This window comes from Cynocephalus volans, chromosome 12 (assembly GCF_027409185.1).
Source record: "Cynocephalus volans isolate mCynVol1 chromosome 12, mCynVol1.pri, whole genome shotgun sequence".
Lineage (NCBI taxonomy): Eukaryota > Metazoa > Chordata > Mammalia > Dermoptera > Cynocephalidae > Cynocephalus > Cynocephalus volans.
This window is the reverse complement of record NC_084471.1, coordinates 67,410,273-67,432,799: the sequence shown is the minus strand read 5'-3', so window position 1 is coordinate 67,432,799 and position 22,527 is coordinate 67,410,273. Positions and strand designations below refer to the sequence as shown.

Here is a 22,527-nt window from a genome sequence, read left to right as displayed (position 1 = left end):
CTAAAAGGCAGTGGGACTTGTGGCTAGGGTGGGGGCACCTTCGGGGCAGCTGCAGTGCCCCGTGACCTGGCCTTGTGGGGTAGACGGTTTTTCAGCCCCATCATCCTTCCCGGCAACTTCTGGGCTGCTGTGCCAGCCATTTGGGAAGGTGGAGCAGGCAGAAGAGGGAAAGAGTCCTGCGAGGGTGTGAAAGAGGGCGCAGAGCTGCGGTGTGCCGGCGGGCGGAGGCGGCTGGTGGTCCGGGGACACCTCAGGAGCCCGGTTCAGAACTTGTGGTGGGACCGCGGGCTCTGGGAGGAGCTTCGTGAGACGCGGACCCAGCAGCTACTGCCTCCGCCCCTGCTGACAGCACCGGGCCCCCGCCCCGGAGGAGCCCCGCGCCCCGCGGAGCCCCAGCTGCCTCCACCGGCGTCGCCCCGGCCTCCGCGCGCCCCGGAGCCTGCTCCCAGGGCTCCCGCTCCCAGGGCTCCCGCTCCCAGGGCTCCCGCTCCCAGGGCTCCCGCTCCCAGGGCTCCCGCTCCCAGGGCTCCCGCTCCCAGGGCTCCCGCTCCCAGGGCGCAGCCGCCGCAGCCGCCGCCGGTGTTGGGGACCATCTCTGCAAAGAGCATTTGGGGTCAGGGAGCCTCTGGGGTGTCCGCCCGGCACGCCAGCCGCTCCCACAGTCCAGGAGCCGCCCCTATTTGCCCACCGGTCTTCCCCGGGGTGAGGCCGAGCTGAGATTCCGCAAGGGTGGGGAGGGCAGGCCGGGGGGGCGGGGAGTTGGCTCCTCTGGGACCATCACCCAACAGCCCTTCGCAGACCGCATGTAGAGTGATCTCGCAACAGCGCTGGCCCACGGTCCAGCCCCTCCCCAGAGAAAGAACCCGGTCCTCACCGACGCTCACGGAACTCTGGCACTCCCCAGACATCTTGCTGGGGAAGACCGGCCCTCAGTGCTCTCAGATCCTCTCTTTCCCCAAGTGCGCCCTCCTGAAGTCAACAGTAATGAAAGCTTTGGTCCCCCCAAGCTCTTTCCTGGATGATGTTCAGAATAAGAAATGGGCTGGACCGGTGCTCAAAAAATCATGAACTGCGTTTCTCTTTCTGTTGAGTAAGGTTGGACTTAAAGTGTTACTCTTTCCACTAACGTTCTCCTAGAGAGTAACGGACCAAAGGGTCATTCCTGAGCCCAACTTCTCCCGCCTCCTCAGGATACTCTTTATTCAGTAAATATTATTTGAACCCACATGGGCCAGAGCCCTATACCCAAGTGCTATTATGCAGGAACCTGCAATTAAGGCAGTAATAAAGAAATGACCTAGAAATAACATTTATGTCTATGTCTCCTCCTCTTTGGAGACATACTTTGCAGCCAAAACATGGGGCATGGAGGTGGGGAAATCTACCCCAGATAAGACTCTGATGGTGTTAATATTGAACAGGAAACACAGCTGTCTTGGAGCTGTGACAGCATCTCCCAGCCCTTAACATGAGGAGGCTGTCAAGGGCTACCACCACCTGCAACAGCAGACACGCACACCTGCACCTGGTATCAGGCTCAGGCAGGAAATCTCCCAGACCTCTGGGCCTCCTGGGAATCGGATGGACTCTCATGTGCATTCCTCACCCTCCAAGAGGATCCAGTAGGCTGCTATCTCGATGCCCAGGGCCAGTTTGACATTCATCTGTTCCTGGTACTCACACAGCAGCCGGGCCACGTCCTCCGTGGCCTGCTGCAGGGCAGCCTTGAGGTCCTGAAGCTTGGCATTGGCATCCTTGAGGGCCACCTCCCCACGCTGCTCTGCATCAGTAATGGCCCATCTGCAGGTTTGCATTCTGGGCGTGGGGGAGCCAGGAGTCCAACTTAAATTCAAGTGGCACTTACCAAGGGCCTGCCCTGTGTGCATGGTGCTTGCACCTACGTTACCTAATATTGGGCAGATGAGGAAAACACAGACCCCAGAGGTTAAAGGCTGCGCAGCTGGTCAGTAGCAAAACCTGGGCTTGGATCTGAGTCCTCACATGCCAAGAAGTGGGATTATCAACACCTGCCTCTAGGACCTAGCCCAGTTCAGGAGGAGTCAGACCGTTCCTGTACCTCTCTGTTCCTGTATGGCAAGCAACTGAGCCTTCAGAAAACTTCCCTCCTCCAGAAAGTCTTCCTGAATGAGCAGGGAAACTTTCTTTCTGCTCCAGCCCATATAAATGCAGGCTGCCTTGGCTACTCTCCCAGTTTAGTCTCCGCACAATCAGCTACTTTCTCCAATCTCCCTATCCATGTCTGTTCTCAGTATTTCTGGCCCACATCAGCCTTCAAGCTCCAGGGAGGCAGGTCCAACTTGGATCCACATAACAAGCTTTGTTCAGCACCTAGCACAGAACTGCACCTGAGAAATCTTAGTGTGCATGTGTCTGGGGCATGGTTTCACTTTTAGCAAGTGCTGAGCCTGGGTTTTGTGATGGAAGCATAAACCTACAATCTTGGACACACACTCTTCCTCTTCATTCCCACCTGCTTCTTGATGCTCTCGATCTTGACCTGCAGCCTCTGGATCATCCTGTTAAGCTCCATGATCTCACTCTTGGTGTTCCTGAGGTCATCACCATGCTTGCCAGCTGTGATCGGCAGCTCTCCCAACTGTGTCCGGAAAAGAGTCACACCTTCAGAAAGACAGCAAGAGCTTTATAGGCCACCTAATGCAACCTGTTCATGCCACAAATGGGAAAAATAAAACACAGACTTGTGCCAGGTCCCCTGTTGGAGGAAGCCAGGACCCTCTCCCCTGCATCAGGGGGACTGTCTTCTAGACAGTAGCTACTGTTTGTTGAGTTGTCACTTTGTACTAGGCCCTCTGCTCTGTCTCATTAATCCTCACAACTATCCAATGAGAAAGGCATTGTTATCTCCATTTAACAAAAGTGAAAACTGAGACACAGATTGTCTGAGGACCATGACCAAAGTCATCCAGCCATGGAGTGGCAGTGCTGAGACTTGAAAGCAAACATGTCATATGCTGGAGCCATCTCATCAACTGGCAGACTCTACTTCCCTGGGAAAATCCAAGAGAAGAGCCAGACATAGATGGGCCAGCTGTGTCCCACTCAGATTTTGGGAATGGGAGGAGGATGTACAGAATTCCCCAGGCCTTGTAGAGTTAGACTGTGCTCAATCTTCCTCCCACGTGCCCTGCCCCCTTCCCTTGGCTTCTTGACACTGGCTTCAACACTCAGTATGATCAAATCAGAAGCACATATTGACACAGGGCAAGATTGGTGGAGGAGAAATGGAAGAGTTTCCAACATTAAAATAAAATAAAGAGAATGCAGCAAGAGGGATTTAGGTTAAGGATTTCTCAGCCACTGTTGACATTTTGAGCAGGATGATTCTTTGTTGGGGGGGTGGCATCTTGTGCTTGACAGGATGTTTAGTAGCATCTGTGGCCTCTATCTGCTAGATTCCAGTAGCACCCCCCACCCCACCTCAAGGCGTGACAGCCAAAAGTATCTGCAGACGTTGCCACATGTCCTCTGGGGGAAATCATACCTTCCCCACTCCCTATTGAGAAGTACTGGATTGGAACAAAGTCAGAGCTTTCTGACAAGGAAGGAAGCTCTCTGTTGATACGACCAGACCAGTAGGAAGGTGAGGGAACTGCCATACTGGAAGAGAATGGCTCAGAGCCACAGTCTGCCCTCTAGGGTAAGCTGTCTAGGTAGACTGATGGAAGTAGCAAGATTCTCCAAAGCTACATGATGTGTCACCACCTTGCTCTGGCACAGGGCCCCAGTCTCTACCTTGCTCCTCTGGGCGATGTCCTCATATTGGGCACAGACTTCAACGATGATGCTGTCCAGGCCCAGGCAGCGGCTGTTGTCCATGGACAGACCACGGACGTGTCACTGATGTCTGACTGCATCTGGGACAGCTCCTGCAGGGCCAGACAGATATGCCCACTCCTGAGCAGACCTATGCCAGGGCTCCTTCAGGATGGGGAGCCACTTACTCAGAAGAGGGGTGCACAGGACTGACTGAGGGATGGGTATTTGGGGCCTTTCTAGAAGGCAATGACCACTTCTATCATGGAAGAAAGGAAGTGGGGAGGCAGAGGTTTGGATTGCCTGGGTAGAGAGCAGCACTAGCCAGCAAGGTGAGCAAGTAGACAGACTCAGACTCCTGCTGGTGAGCCTCTAAGTGCCCTCTCCTCTAGGAGGTGGGAGCAGGTGGGTCCCAAGGCTGGTGATGGGAAGAGACTCACAGCATTGTAGAGGGCCTTCAGGACGTTGATCTCATCTGTTACACTCCCCACTGTGGCCTACAGCTCCACTTTTTTCATGTAGGCAGCATCGACGTCCCAGGACAGAATTCAGTCACTGTCCCCTCTAAACTGTGGCTCTGTCCAGTTCTGGGCACGGAGGGAAGTCGAAAGAGGAAAGGGCCACAGGGCCTGCCCCCCAGGGGCTCCCACTCAGGGGAAATGGGACACTTATCCAAGCACAGGCAGTCACATCCTAACATCAGTAAACTGGGTTTCTGCAGGCTGGACAGGTGACTACATCTCAGGGAAGAGCAAGAGAGACTGTGAAGGTAAGAGCAAGAACGTGGCCTGGGGATGCAGCCATCACACTGACACTAGGTGAGAAGGATTTGTGAGGGGATTTGAGGGGGATTTAAATTTGCCATGCAAAGGCTCTCTCGTTACGTAGTTCCTGGGGATGCACTTCCAAAAGAAAAAAACAAAAAGCAAAAAAATACTAATGGTGATCATTGGACACAGGAGTCGAAGCCCCTTCCTTGGCGAGTTCTATTCTGATTAATCCTAGAGGGCTTCCTGGAGAAATGTGGGCTTTTTAACCTATGTATGTGACCAGAGGAAGATGGCTGAGCTGCCTGGACCTTTCAGGGGAATTTCCTAGTGCCAGCCCTGTGTGCAGCAAGCACAGTAGCATCATGGACTCTCCATAGTAAAAACCAAGAATGGTCACTAAGAATGTGCCAGCTCCTGCTGCACGAATCATACTTGTATTAACACATTAATCCTCCTTACAACCTGTAAATACTATCACTCCCTCCATCCCATAGATGAAGAGACTGAGGCACAGAGAAGTGAAGGTACTTGCTCAAAATCACAGAGCTGATAAATGGCAGAATGGGGCTTGATCAAGGCTCGCAAACTCCAGAGCCTGAGCTCTTTTTTTGTTGTTTAATTAAGAATATTCATGAGATACAAAGCTAATTGTCACCCCCCTGCCCATGATGTGAGGGCCAGATTCACACTGGGGGCACACCCATTACCAGAGATTACTTTTGTACCCCTTGTCCCCATCCAATTATCCCCCAACTTCCCTCCTCCTCCACTTCCCCCCCCCACTCCACTTTGTAGCCCTAGGAATGTTCCCTCCCTCTGTAAGACCACAGCACTACTGTGGTCTTTCTTTCCTTCCTTCCTTTCTCTCTTAGCTCCCAAATATGAGTGAGCACATGCAGTATTTATCCCTCTGTGCTTTGCTTGTTTCACTCAACAGAAGTTTCTCCAGGTTCATCCACGTTGTTGCAAATGGGAGTATTTCATTCTTTTTTATGGCAGAGTAATATTCCATAGCATATATGTACTAGTTTCCTTATCCAATCGTCCATTGATGGACATTTAGGTTAGTTCTATGTCTTGGCTATTGTAAACAGAGCTGTGATGAACATGTAAGTGCAGGTATCTCTTTGACATGATGATTTCCATTCCTCTGGATATATACCCAGAAGAGGGATTGCTGGATCATATGGAAGATCTATCTGTAGTTGTTTGAGAAACCTCCATACTGTTTTCCATAGTGGTTGTACTAATTTACAGTCCCACCAACAGTGCAATAGTGTTCCCTGCTCTCCACACCCTCGCCAGCATTTGTTATTCACCGTCTTTTTGATTATAGCCAGTCTAACTGGAGTGAGATGGTATCTCAGTGTGGTTTTAATTTGCATTTCCCTGATGACTAGTGATGTTGAGCATTTTTTCATGTATCTGTTGGTTGTTTGTATGTCTTCTTTAAAAAATGTCTATTCAGCTCCTTTGCCCATTTTTTAATTGGGTCATTTGTTTTTTTACTGTATAATTGCTTGAGTTCTATGTATATTCTGGATATTAATCCCTTGTCAGATGCATAGTTAGCAAAACTTTTCTCCCATTCTGTAGGTTTTCTTGTCACTCTGTTGATTGTTTCCTTTGCTGTGCAGAAACTTTTTAGTTTGATATGGTCCCATTTGTTTATTTTTTCTTTTGCTGCTCGTGCTTTTGGGCTCATGTTCATAAAGCCTGTGCCCTGACCTAACTGCTGAAGTGTTTCACCTGTATTTTCCCTTAGTAATTTTACAGTTTCAGTCTTAAACCTAGGTCTTTAATCCGTTTTGAGTTGATTTTAGTGTATGGTGAGAGATGCATATCTAGTTTCATTCTTCTGCATATGGATATCCGGTTTTCCCAGCACCACTTGTTGAGGATGCAATCTTTTCCCCACTGTAGATTTTTGTTGCCTTTGTCTAATATCAGATAGCTATAAGCCTGAGGAGTGATTTCTGGGTTCTCTATTCTACTCCACTGGTCTGAATGTCAATTTTTATACCAGTACCATGCTGTTTTGGTTACAACAGCTTTGTAGTATAATTTGAAGTCAGGCAGAGTTATGCCTCCAGCTTTATTTTTTTCACTCAGGATTGCTTTGGCTATTCAGGGTCTTTTGTTTTTCCATATGAAAGGTAAGATTGTTTTTTCCATTTCTGTGAAGAATGTCATTGGTATTTTGATGGGGATTGCATTGAATCTGTGGATCGCTTTGGGTAGTATAGACGTTTTCACAATTTTAATTCTTCCAGTCCGAGAGCATGGAATATCTTTCCATCTTTTTGTGTCTTCTTTAATTTCTTTCAGAAGTGGTTTGTCGTTCTCATTGTAGAGGTCTTTCACCTTTTTGGTTAAATCGATCCCTAGGTATCTTACTTTTTTGTGACAATTGTAAACAGGCTTACTTTCTTTATTTTTCTTTCTGTTAATTCATTATTTGAGTATATAAATGCTACTGATTTGGGGGCATTTATTTTGTATCCTGCAACATTACTGAAGTTATTAACCAGCTGTAGAAGGTTTTTGATAGAGTCTTTAGGTTTTTCTATATACAGTATCATGTCATCTGCAAATAGAGAAAGTTTGACTTCATCTTTTCCAATCTGGATTCCCTTTATTTCTTTCTCTTGCCTGATTGCTCTAGCTAGTACCTCTAGTACTATGTTAAATAGAAGTGGTGAGAGTGGACATCCTTGTCTTGTTCCTGTCCTTAAGGGGAGATGGCCTTCAATTTTTCCCCACTCAGAATGATACTGGTGGTGGGCTTGTCATAAATGGCTTTTATTGTGTTGAGATATTTTCCTTCTATACCTAATTTGTTGAGAGTCTTTATCATGAAGCAATGTTGAATTTTGTCAAATGCTTTTTCAGCATCTATTGAGATAATCATATGGTCTTTGTCCTTGAGTTTGTTGATGTGATATATCACATTTATTGACTTTTGTATGTTAAACCATCCTTGCATCCCTGGGATGAATCCCACTTGATCATAGTGTATAGTATTTTTAATGTGTTGCTGTATTGTGATTGCTAATATTTTGTTGAGGATTTTAGCATCTAGGCTCATCAAGGATATTGGCCTATAATTTTCTTTTTTTGTTGTGTCTTTATCTGATTTTGGTATCAGAGTTATGTTGGCCCTATGGAATGAGTTTGGGAGAGTAGCATCTGTTTCAATTGTTTGGAATAGTTTGAGGAAAATTGGCATTAACTCCTCTTTAAAAGTTTGATAGAGAGTTTCAAGATGGCGGCGGCTGCGGCGGCTGACGCGGAGTAGCTGAGGTGTAAAAGGCGGCCACTGGGCCTCAGGCAGCCAGGAAACTTGTGGACCTTCCTCTCACCATCTCTTAAGGGAGGACTACAGCTGCTGGCAGGTCGTGGGGGCTCAACGCCACTTTGCCCCCGGCAGGAGAGGCTGCCTCATTTACAGGCAACAGCTTTGAAGTGTGGAGCAGGAAAAGAACTGATTCTTAGCTGCAAAAGCGAGTCTTGAAACAGGGAACATGGCGCCAGGGCTGCTGTGGATGCAGCCAGGATCTCGGAGGCAGGGCCACGCTGAAGGCGGCCAGCTGCCCTATTCAGGATTCGACGTTTCGGGCCGGCATTAAAGAAGACTCCTGGGAGCGCCCGAGCCGGGCCGCGACTGAACAGCCCGAGGCGGCAGCGCCGAGAACACGGAAGGCGACAAACCAGAGACAGAGAGCGAACACCCGACCTGGCACAGCACTGTGAGTGATCCCTGGCACAGCTCTGTTCGGGGGGTGGATGCCCACGCGGTTCCCGCCTGCACCACCAGGCCACTCACCGCCCCGGTGCTGCCTCCATTTTCCCAGGTGCGGGCAGCTCCGCGCTGCTCGGCCATCACTGAGCCCTCCCACTTGCTTGGCCTGGCCCAGGGGCCTCCGCTCCCACTCCCTCCGCGGTTCTCTGGCGGGGCTGGGGGCGCGGGGCGTCCCGACCAGTGTTGGGAGGGCAAGGAAGTACGGGCGGCCGACTGTCACTCCACCACACCCTGGACTCCTGCCCCGGTAAACTTCCTGTTACTGGGAGGCAGATACCATCTCTGCGACCACCAGTTTGGAAAAAAGCCTAACGAATTTCTGGTTGGGAATAGTGTGGTAGGAGAGTTCCCAGGTCCGCTTGAACCTGCCGGAGAGCAGGCTGCAGGCGGGCACTAGACTCGGTTTATACCGGGGGGATACAAAGGTGAACAAGACCCGAGAAAGATCTACACAGTGCTACAAAGGCACCCAGAGAGACCGGTCGTCTGTGCCTAGCAGAAACCTGGTAGACTTCCTGGGCGAGGCGGTGCCGAGCAGGGTCTTGAAGGCCCAGCTGATAGACGAGGGCTGTAGAAGACACACCCCAGCCCAGCACAGTGTGCACAGAGGGGGGAGACGTGCGGCCAGGGAGGCAGAGACTCGACAGAAACCACACACTCGGTGGGGTCGCCACTGCACGATCTAACAGCCTGGGCCAGAGCACACGGAACGGGGAGAAGTCCTGTACAGGAAGTGAAAGCTCAACAGAGATCACACACCCTGTGGTACGTGATCCACCAGCCCAGCAGAGTCCAAGCTGACCAGAAAGGTGGATCCCCGGAGAAGCCCAAGACCCGAGGCAACCACACACACAAGACACTAGAGGTCAACTGAGCAGTCACGGCGGGAGCCATACCAAATTGGCAACCACAGGAACATCCTAGTTAGTCATTAGTCTCAAACCGGTGGACTGTGAAACCCCCTGCCACAATGAATAAACACCAAAAAAAAGACACCAGAAATACAAAAAATCAAGAAAGTACACCACCAAAAGTTAATAAATCTCATACTCTAGATCCTATAGAACAAGAAGCCCTTGAAATAACTGACAAGGAATTTTGAGTGATAATTCTAAGGAAACTGAATGAGATACCAGAAAACTCAGCTAGACATCATGATGAAATGAGGAAAAGTATACAGGATCTGAAAGAGGAAATATACAAGGAAATCAATGTCCTGAAAATAAATGTAGCAGAACTTGCTGAACTGAAGAAGTTATTCAGCGAAATAAAAAACACAATGGAGAGTTTAACCAGCAGGCTTGTCGAAGTTGAAGAGAGAACCTCTGAACTTGAAGATGGGCTGTTTGAAATAACACAAGCAGACAAAAAGAAAGAAAAAAGAATCAAGGACATGGAAGAAAATCTGAGAGAGATATCAGACAACCTCAAGCGCTCAAATATCCGAGTCATGGGTATTCCAGAAGGGGAGGAAAATGGAGATTCCATTGAAAACATATTCAACAAAATAGTGGCAGAAAACTTCCCAGGTATAGGAAAAATCACAGATCTTCAGATCCAGGAAGCTCAACGATCTCCAAACGTATTCAACCCAAAAAGGCCTTCTCCAAGACATGTCATAGTCAAATTGGCAAAACTCAGAGACAAAGAGAGAATCTTAAAAGCTGCAAGAGAGAAGCGTCAAATCACCTATAAGGGAGCCCCAATCAGGTTAACATCAGACTTTTCATCACAAACCCTAAAAGCTAGAAAGGAATGGGATGATATTTTCAAAATACTAAAAGACAAAGATTGCCAGCCAAGAATACTCTACCCTGCAAGGCTATCCTTCCGAAATGAGGGGCAAATAGTATATTTCTCAGACAAACAAAAACTGCGGGAGTTCACTACCACACGACCACCCTTACAAGAAATCCTCAAGGGAGTACTGGGTTTGGTTCCTGAAAAATAACTACCACTGCCATAAAAACCCAAGAAAAATCTAAACCCGCTAGTACAATAAAAATGGCATTCATGAAGAGAAAACAAGCTAACAAAAACACTCTCTACAACCTAAGGAACCAACAAACAAAGAAACCAAACAGTAAATCAGAAAGCAAGGAACAAAAGACACCTAAGACAACCAAACAACCAATAAAATGCTAGGAATAAATCAACACCTTTCAATAACAACTCTTAATGTTAAAGGCTTAAATTCCCCAATTAAAAGACACAGACTGGCTGACTGGATCAAAAAGCAGGACCCAACTATATGCTGCCTACAAGAGACCCACCTCACCCATAAAGATTCACACAGACTAAGAGTGAAAGGATGGAAAAAGATTTACCATGCAAACAGAAAAGAAAAACGAGCTGGAGTGGCTATTCTTATATCTGACAAAATAGACTTTAAACTAAAAACCATAAAAAGAGACAATGAGGGACACTACTTAATGATAAAAGGACTGATCCATCAAGAAGACATAACAATCATAAATATGTATGCACCCAATGTTGGAGCAGCCAGATTTATAAAACAAACTCTATTAGACCTAAAGAAGGAAATAGACACTAATACCATAATAGCAGGGGACCTGAACACCCCACTGTCAATATTAGACAGATCATCTAGGCAAAGAATCAGTAGAGAAACACAAGATCTAAACAAGACTCTAGACCAATTGGAATTGGCAGATATCTACAGAACATTCCACCCAACAACCTCAGAATATTCATTCTTCTCAGCAGCACATGGATCATTCTCCAGGATAGATCACATATTGGGTCACAAATCAAGTCTCAATAAATTCAAAAAAATTGCAATTATCCCATGTATCTTCTCAGACCACAATGGATTAAAACTAGAAATTAATAACAAACGAAACTCTGGAAACTATACAAACACATGGAAATTAAACAGCATTCTACTTAATGACAAATGGGTCCAAGAAGAAATCAAGCAGGAAATCAAAAAATTTATTGAAACTAATGAAAACAATGATACATCATACCAAAACCTGTGGGATACTGCAAAAGCAGTATTGAGGGGAAATTTTATTGCATTAAACGCTCACTTCAGAAGAATAGAAAGATGGCAAGTGAACAACCTAACACTTCACCTTAAAGAACTAGAAAAACAAGAACAATCCAAACCTAAAGTTAGCAGACGGAAAGAAATCATTAAGATCAGAGCAGAACTGAATGAAATTGAAAACCAAAAAACAATTCAAAAGATCAACGAATCAAAAAGTTGGTTTTTTGAAAAGATAAATAAAATTGACAAACCATTAGCATGGCTAACAAAAAAAAGAAGAGAGAAGACTCAAATAACAAAAATTAGAAATGAAAAAGGCGATATTACAACTGATTCATCTGAAATACAAGGAATCATTTGAGATTACTATAAACAACTATACGCCAACAAATTTGAAAATCTGGAGGAAATGGATAAATTTCTGGACACACACAAGCTCCCAAAACTGAACCGTGAAGACGTAGAAAATTTGAACAGACCAATAACAATAAAGGAGATTGAAGCTGTTATCAGAAGGCTCCCAACAAAGAAAAGCCCAGGACCAGATGGATTCACAGCAGAATTTTACCAAACATTCAAAGAGGAATTGACACCGATTCTTTACAAACTATTCCAAAAGATTGAAACGGACGCAAATCTCCCAAACTCATTCTATGAAGCAAACATCATCCTGATACCAAAACCAGGTAAAGATATAACCAAAAAAGAAAACTACAGGCCGATATCCTTGATGAATATAGATGCAAAAATCCTCACTAAATTACTAGCAAACAGAATACAGCAACACATACGTAAAATTATTCATCACGATCAAGTGGGATTCATCCCAGGGATGCAAGGTTGGTTCAACATACGCAAATCAATAAATGTGATACACCATATTAATAAACTCAAACACAAGGACCATATGATCATCTCTATAGATGCTGAAAAAGCATTTGATAAAGTTCAGCACTCATTCATAACAAAGACCCTCTATAAGTTAGGTATAGAGGGAAAGTATCTCAACATAATGAAAGCCATATATGCCAAACCCACTGCCAATATCATCCTGAATGGGGAAAAGCTGAAAGCTTTTCCTTTAAGAACAGGAACTAGACAAGGATGCCCACTCTCACCACTCTTATTCAACATAGTGTTGGAAGTACTAGCCAGAGCAATCAGAGAAGAGAAGGAAATAAAGGGCATCCAGATTGGAAAAGATGAAGTCAAACTGTCCCTGTTTGCAGATGACATGATCCTATATATCGAACAGCCTAAAACCTCTACAAAAAAACTGCTGGAAGTGATAAATGATTTCAGCACAGTAGCAGGATACAAAATCAACACACAAAAATCAGTAGCATTTCCTTTCTCCAATAGTGAACATGCAGAAAGAGAAGTCAAGAAAGCCTGTCCATTTACAATAGCCACCAAAAAAATAAAATACTTAGGAATTGAGTTAACCAAGGAGGTGAAAAATCTCTATAATGAGAACTACAAACCACTGCTGAGAGAAATTAGAGAGGATACAAGAAGATGGAAAGATATCCCATGCTCTTGGATTGGAAGAATCAACATAGTGAAAATGTCCATACTACCCAAAGTGATATACAAATTCAATGCAATCCCCATCAAAATTCCAAAGACATTTTTCTCAGAAATGGAAAAAACTATTCAGACATTTATATGGAACAATAAAAGACCACGCATAGCCTAAGCAATGCTGAGCAAAAAAAATAAAGCTGGAGGCATAACACTACCTGACTTTAAGCTATACTACAAAGCTATAATAACCAAAACAGTATGGTACTGGCATAAAAACAGACACACTGACCAATGGAATAGAATAGAGAATCCAGAAATCAACCCACACACTTACTGTCAGCTGATCTTTGACAAAGGCACCAAGCCTATTCAGTGGCGAAGGGACTGCCTCTTCAGCAAATGGTGCTGGGATAACTGGATATCCATATGCAGGAGAATGAAACTAGATCCATACCTCTCGCCGTATACTAAAATCAACTCAAAATGGATTAAGGATCTAAATATACACCCTGAAACAATAAAACTTCTTAAAGAAAACATAGGAGAAACACTTCAGGAAATAGGACTGGGCACAGACTTCATGAATACGACCCCAAAAGCACGGGCAACCAAAGGAAAAATAAACAAATGGGATTATATCAAACTAAAAAGCTTCTGCACAGCAAAAGAAACAATTAAAAGAGTTAAAAGACAACCAACAGAGTGGGAGAAAATATTTGCAAAATATATATCTGACAAAGGATTAATATCCAGAATATATAAGGAACTCAAACAACTGTACAAGAAGAAAACAAGCAACCCGATTAAAAAATGGGCAAAAGAGCTAAGTAGGCATTTCTCTAAGGAAGATATACAAATGGCCAACAGACATATGAAAAAATGCTCAACATCACTCAGCATCTGGGAAATGCAAATCAAAACCACATTGAGATACCATCTAACCCCAGTTAGGATGGCTAAAATCCAAAAGACTATGAACGATAAATGCTGGCGAGGCTGCGGAGAAAAAGGAACTCTCATACACTGTTGGTGGGACTGCAAAATGGTGCAGCCTCTATGGAAAACGGTATGGAGGTTCCTTAAACAATTGCAAATAGATCTACCATACGACCCAGCCATCCCACTGTTGGGAATATACCCAGAGGAATGGAAATCATCAAGTCGAAGGTATACCTGTTCCCCAATGTTCATCGCAGCACTCTTTACAATAGCCAAGAGTTGGAACCAGCCCAAATGCCCATCATCAGATGAGTGGATACGGAAAATGTGGTACATCTACACAATGGAATACTACTCAGCTATAAAAACGAATGAAATACTGCCATTTGCAACAACATGGATGGATCTTGAGAGAATTATATTAAGTGAAACAAGTCAGGCACAGAAAGAGAAATACCACATGTTCTCACTTATTGGAGGGAGCTAAAAATTAATATATAAATTCACACACACACACACACACACACACACACAAACCGGGGGGGGGGGGGAGAAGATATAACAACCACAATTATTTGAAGTTGATACGACAAGCAAACAGAAAGGACATTGTTGGGGGGGAGGGGGGAGGGAGAAGGGAGGGAGGTTTTGGTGATGGGGAGCAATAATCAGCTACAATGTATATTGACAAAATAAAATTAAAAATAAATAAATTAATTAATTAATTAATTTTTAAAAAATAAAAGTTTGATAGAATTCAGCTGTAAAGCCATCTGGATCCAGACTTTTTTTTGTTGGAAGATTCCTGATTACCACTTCAATCTCCTTGCTTGTTATTGGTCTGTTCAGGTTTTCTATGTCTTCTTTGTTCAGTCTTGGTAGTTTATATGTGTCTTGAAACTTATCTATATCTTCCAGATTGTCATATTTGTTGTCATACAGTTGTTTAAAATAGTCTATAATGATTCTTTGTATTTCTGTGGTATCAGTATCAGTTGTAATGTCCCCCTTTTCATTTCTGATTTTTGTTATTTGGGTCTTCTCTCTTCTCTCTCTCTTTTTTTTTTTTTTTTTTTTTTTTTTTTGTTAACCTAGATAATGGTGTGTTTATTTTATTTATCTTCTTGAAAAACCAACTTTTAGTTTTATTGATCTTTTCTATTGTTTTTTGGGTCTCTATTTCATTTAGTTCTGCTCTGATCTTAATTATTTCCTTCCATCTACTACCTTTAGGTTTGGATTGCTATTGTTTTTCAAGTTCTTTGAGGCATAGTGTTAGGTCATTTATTTGCGGTCTTTCCATTTTTTGATATAAACATTTACTACAATAAATTTGCCTGTTAGTACTGCTTTTGCAGTATCCCACAGGTTTTGGTATGACGTATCTTTGTTTTCATTAGTTTCTAGGAATTTTTTGATTTCCTGTTTGATTTCTTCTTGGACCCATGGGTCATTCAGGAGCCTATTATTTATTTTCCATGTATTTGTATAGCTCCAGTGTTTTGCTTATTTATTTCCAGTTTTAGTCCATTGTGGTCTGAAAAGATAGTTGGAATGATATCAATTTTTTAAAATTTTCTGAGACTAAATTTGTGACCTAATATGTGTTCTATCCTGGACTGTGAGCTGATGAGAAGAAAGTGTATTCTTTAACTGTTGGGTGAAATGTTCTGTATATATCTGCCAAGTCCAGTTGGTCTAGGATGTAGATTAAATCCTGTGTCTCTTTGTTGACTTGTTGCCTGGAAGTCCTGTCCCATACTGAGAGAGGGGTGTTCAGATCACCCACTATTAGGTCCTATCTCTTTCTTTAGATCTAAGAGTGTTTGCTTAATATATCGGGGTGCTCTGGTATTGGGTGCATACATGTTTATGATTGTTATGTCTTCCAGCTGAATAGTTCCCTTTTTCATTATATAGTGGCCTTCCTTGTCTTTTTTATGTTTTTTGGTTTAAAGTCTATTTTGTCTGATATAAGAATAGCTACTCCTGCTTGTTTTTGGTTTCCATCTGCATGGTATATCTTTTTCCATCCCTTCAATTTTAGTCTATGTGTGTCTCTACAGGTGAGGTGGGTCTCTTGAAGACAGCATATAATTGGGTCTGGCTTTTTAATCCAGACTGTCAGTCTGTGTCTTTTGAATGTGGAGTTTAGTCCATTCACATTGAGTAGTTGTTGACAAGTGTTGCTTAATTCCTGTCATTTAATTGCTCCTTGTTCAGATGGTTTAAATATCTTTTGATCATTATTTCCCCTTTTATTTCCCTTCTTCAATGTTAATTGGGAATTTAAAGTGGAATGATTTAGCTTCTTGCTCTTTGTTGCCAGCATTTTTGTTTTAACTGTGGGTTTTGCTCTTTCTTGTGTATTTCTGATAGTGGTCACCATTATTCAGATTCCAGATAAATGACTCCCTTGAGAATTTCTTGCAGGGCTGGTCGTGTGGTGGTGAACTCCCACAACTTTTGAAATACATTATTTCTCCCTCATTTCTGAAGGAGAGCCTTGCTGGGTAAAGAATTCTTGGCTGGCAATTTTTTCTTTTAGTATTTTGAATGTATCATTCCACTTTCTTCTGGCCTGTAGGGTTTCAGTTGAGAAGTCTGCTGTTAGTTTGATGAGGTTCCCCTAAATGTGACCTGATGCTTTTCTCTTGCTGCTTGTAGAATTCTCTCTTTGTCTTTGAGCTTTGCAAATTTAACTATAATGTGTCTTGGGGAGGATCTTTTGGGGTTGAATCTGTATGGGGACCTTTAAGCTTCCTGGATCCAAAAGTCTGTATCCCACCCTACACCTGGGAAGTTTTCTGTTACTATTTCCTTGAGTAGGTTTTCAATACCTTTTCCTTTCTCCTCCCCTTCAGGAATACCCACAATTCAGATGTTAGAGCTCTTGAGGTTGTCTGCTGTCTCTCTTAGAATTTCCTCATTATTTTTAATTCTTTTTTTCCTTTTTTTGTCTGCCTGAGTTATTTCAAAAAGACCATCTTCAAGCTCTGAAATTTTTCTTCTGCTTGCTCTACCCTGCTGCTTAAGCTCTCAGTTGTGTTTTTTATTTCATTGAGTCTTTCATTTCTAGAAGTTCTGCTACACTCTTTTTTTAGGTATTAATGTCTTTGTAGATTTCCTCCTTCATATTCTGGATATTTTTTCTTGTTTCATTGTGTTCTCTAATTGAGTCTTCCTTTATTTCTTCAAGTTTTCTTAAGATCATTGCTTGAAATTCTTTTCAGATGTTTCAAGGATTCGCTATTCCATGGAGTCTGACTTTGGAGCATTACTGTATTCTTTTGGTGGTGTCATTTCTTCTTGATTGTTTGTACTTCTAGTATTTTTTTGCTGATGCTTGGTCATTTGGTAGAGGGTTTGCTTCTTCTATTACACTGAAATTGGCTGTGGGGTGACCCTGGTTGGTACTGTGGAGGTGAATTGTCTTTGCTTGACAGTAGGTGTGGGGTGGTTATGTTAAACCACCTTGGTTCCTGTTCCATGGTTGTAGAATGAGCCCCTAGTGCCATGCGGTTCTGCTGGGCCAAACTCAGTGGGTCGGACCCCATAGGCTGGTGCTCCCCCCTGAGTTCAAGAAGTGGGGAGGGGCTGCCTCTAGCCACACGGTTCCACTGCTGCTGACACTGCCACCGTCAGGCTCACCAGCCTGAGCTGTTAACTACACAGCAAGTTGCTTCTCATTTGGAAGTCTATGGACAGGGAAATGAAATTTCATAGACTGGCAGAATTGGCAGGGAGCATGGAAATGTTCTGGTCCAAGGAGAGTGCAGGGTAATATCTGGTTCTATAAGGTTCATGAATGAGTTTCAGTGTATCTTAGGACCCCTCAAATTTATACACACATACACACACACGCACACACATCTATGTGTATACTCTTTCATTAAGTTCCAAAAAGGATTTCTGCCCCAAATAAGGCATGAGCCACCATTTTACTTCACTGAACATTGAACGTCAGTGAAAGCTGATTAAGCTCCTACAAGTAAAAAACCAACTGGAACAGAGCTCAACTGAAGCCAGGTGTCCTGGACTCTAGTCCAGGCCCTGAACCCCACCACGCCTGCCCCAGGAGTGGGCACATGCACTTCTTCTTGAAGTCCTCCACCATCTCCTGCATGCTTCTCAGCTCCCCTTCCTGCTTTTTCTTCTCACTGAGCAGCCCATTCAGATAGACCTTCAGGCTGCTGATGTAGTTCTCGAAACACAGTTCAAGGCTGTGGTTGTTCGTGTTAGAACTGGAGCCCTACTCCTGCAGGAGGCTCCTCTTGGTCTCCAGGACCTTGTTCTGCTGCTCCAGGAATCACACTTGCAGCCCAGTGAGAAAAGAGCATCGAGAATCTGTCTGATGCCAGCTCCAGTCACAACAGCTCATGACTTTCCCAGAAACACAGTCCCAGCGATCTCCCTGTCTCTCCTGCAGGACTGCAGGACTGCAGTGCTAACCCCATGTGAACAGCAGGGTTAGTGTAACGCACGGCAGGTAGAGCCCTATGTTGTGGGTAAGGAAACTGAAGCCCAGAGATAACCAAGAACACAAAACAAGCTAGTAAAAAACAGCAACAGAACTGATGTTCCCTGATACATAGGCTCAATGATCTTACCATTGTATCATTCATTCATAATCATTTACTACTCAACAAATAACCAGAGATTCCAGCATCCTACAGCAAACACAGTCTCCAGGAAGACATTTACAGTCCTGGGAACATTACACTAGGGTGGAAAATAGAGCAAACTATAGGTAAATGGCTCTCAGACGACCTATTCCCAAGATCAAGGGTCCTAGACGCACCTAGGATCAGGCCCTCTGCCAAGCCTGGTCCCTGAGCCCTGCATTTAAACTTAACAACTAACTGAAGATGTCTCACACTTTTACTAGCTACAAAACATTTCTGCACCCAAGTTCAAGGCCAACCATATAAGCAAATGAGTAAATATTAATCAATTGGTCATTCAACAAACATTTGCAGAGCACCAAGCATGTGCTAGACCTTATGCTGGACACTAGGGACCCCAAGACCCAGGAATCCCCCTTTAAGAATGATAAGGGCTGCTGCTGCCAAGGACACCTTGGGCAGCCAGACCCACCTGCATGGAGGAGCAGTGTTTTCAGAGTCACTTTCTACCTCTCTGTGACTGAATTTATCCAGACACCTAGGTGTCTGCTGGGAACCAGCTGGTTGCCTCCAGCAAGTCACTTTACTTTCAAAAGCTTCACCTCTAAAAATGTGTGATGTTCCAATATTAAGACTAACTTATTTTTCATTTTTGCCCAAGACACTTACATATGGTGATAGGACCCCCAAAGAATCTATACCCTTTCTGTAAGGCCCCCTGTTATCTGAGGGTCACAAAGAGATCTCCACTCATCGTAACTACAAGTGCTGATGACACTCTCCTAAATGCCATAGTCACCACCATCACTGTCATGGTTTCCCTTGCATGGAATATCCAGGGCACAGGAATCCCTACAGAACATCTCTCCAGCCTAGCCCTCAGTGTATACATGTAAACAAGTGTCAGATGCCCTCAACATCTGCAGCTTCTCACACTGAAGTCTTCCTGTGAGAACCACCAAGGAGGAGGTACATCTCCACCCCATCCCATCCTCTAAAACCTCTCTGCACCCCTCTCCTTCCACACATGGCAGATTAGCTCATCTCTCAGATACAAATCCAGCTTGGGCAGAGGCAGCCTCTCTTTCAAAGACAAGCAGTTCACAGTTCCCCTGAGATGTAAAGGGAATTCCGTGTTTGGGATTCAGAAGCCAGCAGGGAGGGAACATCAATGACAGCAACAAACTATCCCCGGAGCCAGTCTCAGCAGTCCCGCTGATGAACAGGAACTCTGTCCAGTGAGGGGCTGTGGTATTTTGATCACCTGATACTGCATTAAACAGGTCTACCACCTGGTGACATGCCACAAAGGGCTGGAGGCATAGGTTGAGTCCACAGTTCCTTCCTCAGATTCACAAGGAGAAGAGGAAAAAGAGACCAACCTGGTTAGGCCAGATTTTCTTACTGTCCAGCTGTCCCAAGAGGGGCTCACCTTGTCAATGAAGGAGGCAAACTTGCTGTTGAGGGTCTTAATCTGCTCCCGCTCCTGGGCCTTTACTTGCCCAATCTGGGTGTCAGTCTCCACACTGACAGGCTGTAAGAGGCTCTGGTTAACAGTCACTTCATGGATTCCACCTGAGAAGCCACCAGAGTCAAAGCCACCAAGGCAACCAAAGCCATCAGGGAAACCAAAGCCGCCAGGAAAATTAAAGCCACCAGCTCGTCTGCCAAAACCTCTAGCTCCTTCTCTGAAACCTCCAACTCCTCCACCAAAGCCCCCAGCTCTTCCGCCAAAACCCCCACCAAAACCTTCCACCACCTGCAAAAGCACTGCCTCCAAAACATCCCCCACAAGCCCCCCCAAACCTGCCAGCCCAGGTGCTGCCTCCAGCCACACTGATGGAGATCTTCTTGTTCCCCCAGAGGCTTTAGAGACTCCTGCTGCCAAAACATCCTCCCATCAGGGTGCAGGCAGCAGACCCCACGCTGCCCCCTCCTGAGCAGGCAACTGATGAAGACTTGGTGGAACTGATCCGGCTCTGGCTGGACACAACAGCTGAGTGGCCACTGAGGCCCTGGCAGTGGCCCCAGCAGGAAGACCTGCAGGATTGCTCACTGTAGCTCACCTAGCAACCCATGGTGGGCAGCAAGGTACTCCAAAGGAAAGGTGGACACAGAAGGCTGGAGGAAGCTCAGAAGCCTTCTGAAGCGCTGGCCACAGATGGCCCTTATATTGGGCCAGGGAGCGTGCCTGGCTGATGGTGCCAGCCAACTAAATGAGGTATTATCAGCTTTGGTTTGCCTGGCAGCAAGAGATCGAGTCCAGAAACTCACAACACACCTTGATAATTACCCAAATTCCAAATTGCTTTGTTTTTCCAGTGTTACTCACCCAAAATAAGCTTAAATTGGGAGAGGGTCCATCCTTCAGGGCTGGACACAGCCTCTAATCCCCAAAAGACCTATGCTCTCATCCTGGGAGTGACAGGTCAGCACTTCTCTGCCTCTCCTGTGGCCCTGCACCACTCTGCCAGCCCAGCCAGCCTCGGGAGGTTACTGGAATGGGTGTGGAACCTAGTGAGTGCAGGGCTGCAGGCAAGGACCTGGGGGGACAAGGGCAGAAGGGGGAGGGCTGTGCAGGAGAAAGACTGACAGGAGAAGGAAGATACAGATGTTGGAGAGCACAGCAGCTGTCCAGGGGCTCGCCCTCTAGTGGGGAGAGGTACACCTATGGAATACACTAAGGAGCAAGTTCTCAGACACAGGGATACCTGGAATGAGGGCCTGAGAGGCCTTGGTGGGAGAGCTGGGGGAGGGGGCATCTGTCTGAGAACAGGAATGAGCAGTGGGCTGAGAAGAAGTAAAGGTCGCAGCTGAGTACCCTGGGAGGGAGTGAGCAGACAGGGAGAGGGGCACATGGGAGGCAAAGCTAGGGGAAGGCTGGACCCGGCGGGGCAGAGGGGGAGACCCCCTGGTCCAGGCCATAGAGGCCACCCGCCTTCCTCTTCTGAGTTCATGTAAGGGAAATGAATCCAGGATGTCCAAGGCCCACCCCCTTCAGCCCATGTGAGGCACACTACCTAGGAAGCTCAGATTCCTTGCCCTGGAAAATTTAAGAATAACGACGGCTTATTCCTAAAGCTATTGAAAGGATGATGTATGAGAAAAGTTCACTGTGAATTGTCAGGTGTAGTGTGAAATGTCAGTCACTTTTATAACATCTGCCTCCACTTCTCTTGGGCAGCAAAGGCCACCCTTGGTGACTTAGATCCTGACAGTAAAACCCCAGGCGCTCTCTGGACAATGAGTCTCGGCAGAGGCCATCCCCTTTTGAAATGACCCCTCCCTCTTTCCTCTCCCAGGTTCCTCCACGCATGCTCCTTCGTGGACTCTTCCCTCATTCCCTCATTAATCTCACCTCCTCCCCTTCATTCACCCCTTACTTCCTGACCACTGGGCACCCCTACATTTCCTTGTGGGTTAACTGGGAGGAAGGCCGGTTCAAGCCAGTGACCCACCAAACCTTAGAGTGGCTGTTCCCTCTGAGCGTACGAATCACAACAAGACCCTCCAGTAACATGACCTAAGGAAATGTGGCCAAGCAGGGGTTCTGCCTGACCCAGCTCTCCCTCCCCCAGAATGCACTTGGTGTCCTCGGGCTGCCCAACTCTCTACAGAGAGACACAAAACACACATAGGGTGAGTCACACTGATGCCCAGATAGACAGACAGGCTCATCACAGGACCACAGACACACCCACAGAGATGCAGGCTCCCTCCCAGAGCTCTCTTCCGCAGGAAGCCCTGAATGCCACAGATGGGCATCGTCCCCCTCACCCCCTTCAAAACCTTGGCACCTACCCCATCCCCCAGGGCCCTGATTCTTGCCCAACGTTTCTCAGTTATCTGAGAAATGAAGCTGGAACCAAACTGGGGCACAGACTGAAAGGAGAACCAGGTCCCACCCCAACTCAGCCACTAATGGGGTCTTCTCCTTGCCGGGCCTCAGCTTCCTCCTCTGCATGATGAGGCTTCAGCCTGGAGCAGTGCTGCATATCAGACCTACTGAAGTCCCAGCATTCAGAGAGTCATGGGTGGGAGAAAGGGACGCAGTGG

At 45.6% G+C, this 22,527-nt stretch overlaps 1 pseudogene; it reads right to left on the bottom strand.

Annotated features, from left to right (window-relative positions):
* LOC134391704 (keratin, type II cytoskeletal 3-like) lies at positions 1–22,236 on the bottom strand (annotated as a pseudogene).
* Between the last annotated feature and the right edge of the window lie 291 nt (positions 22,237–22,527).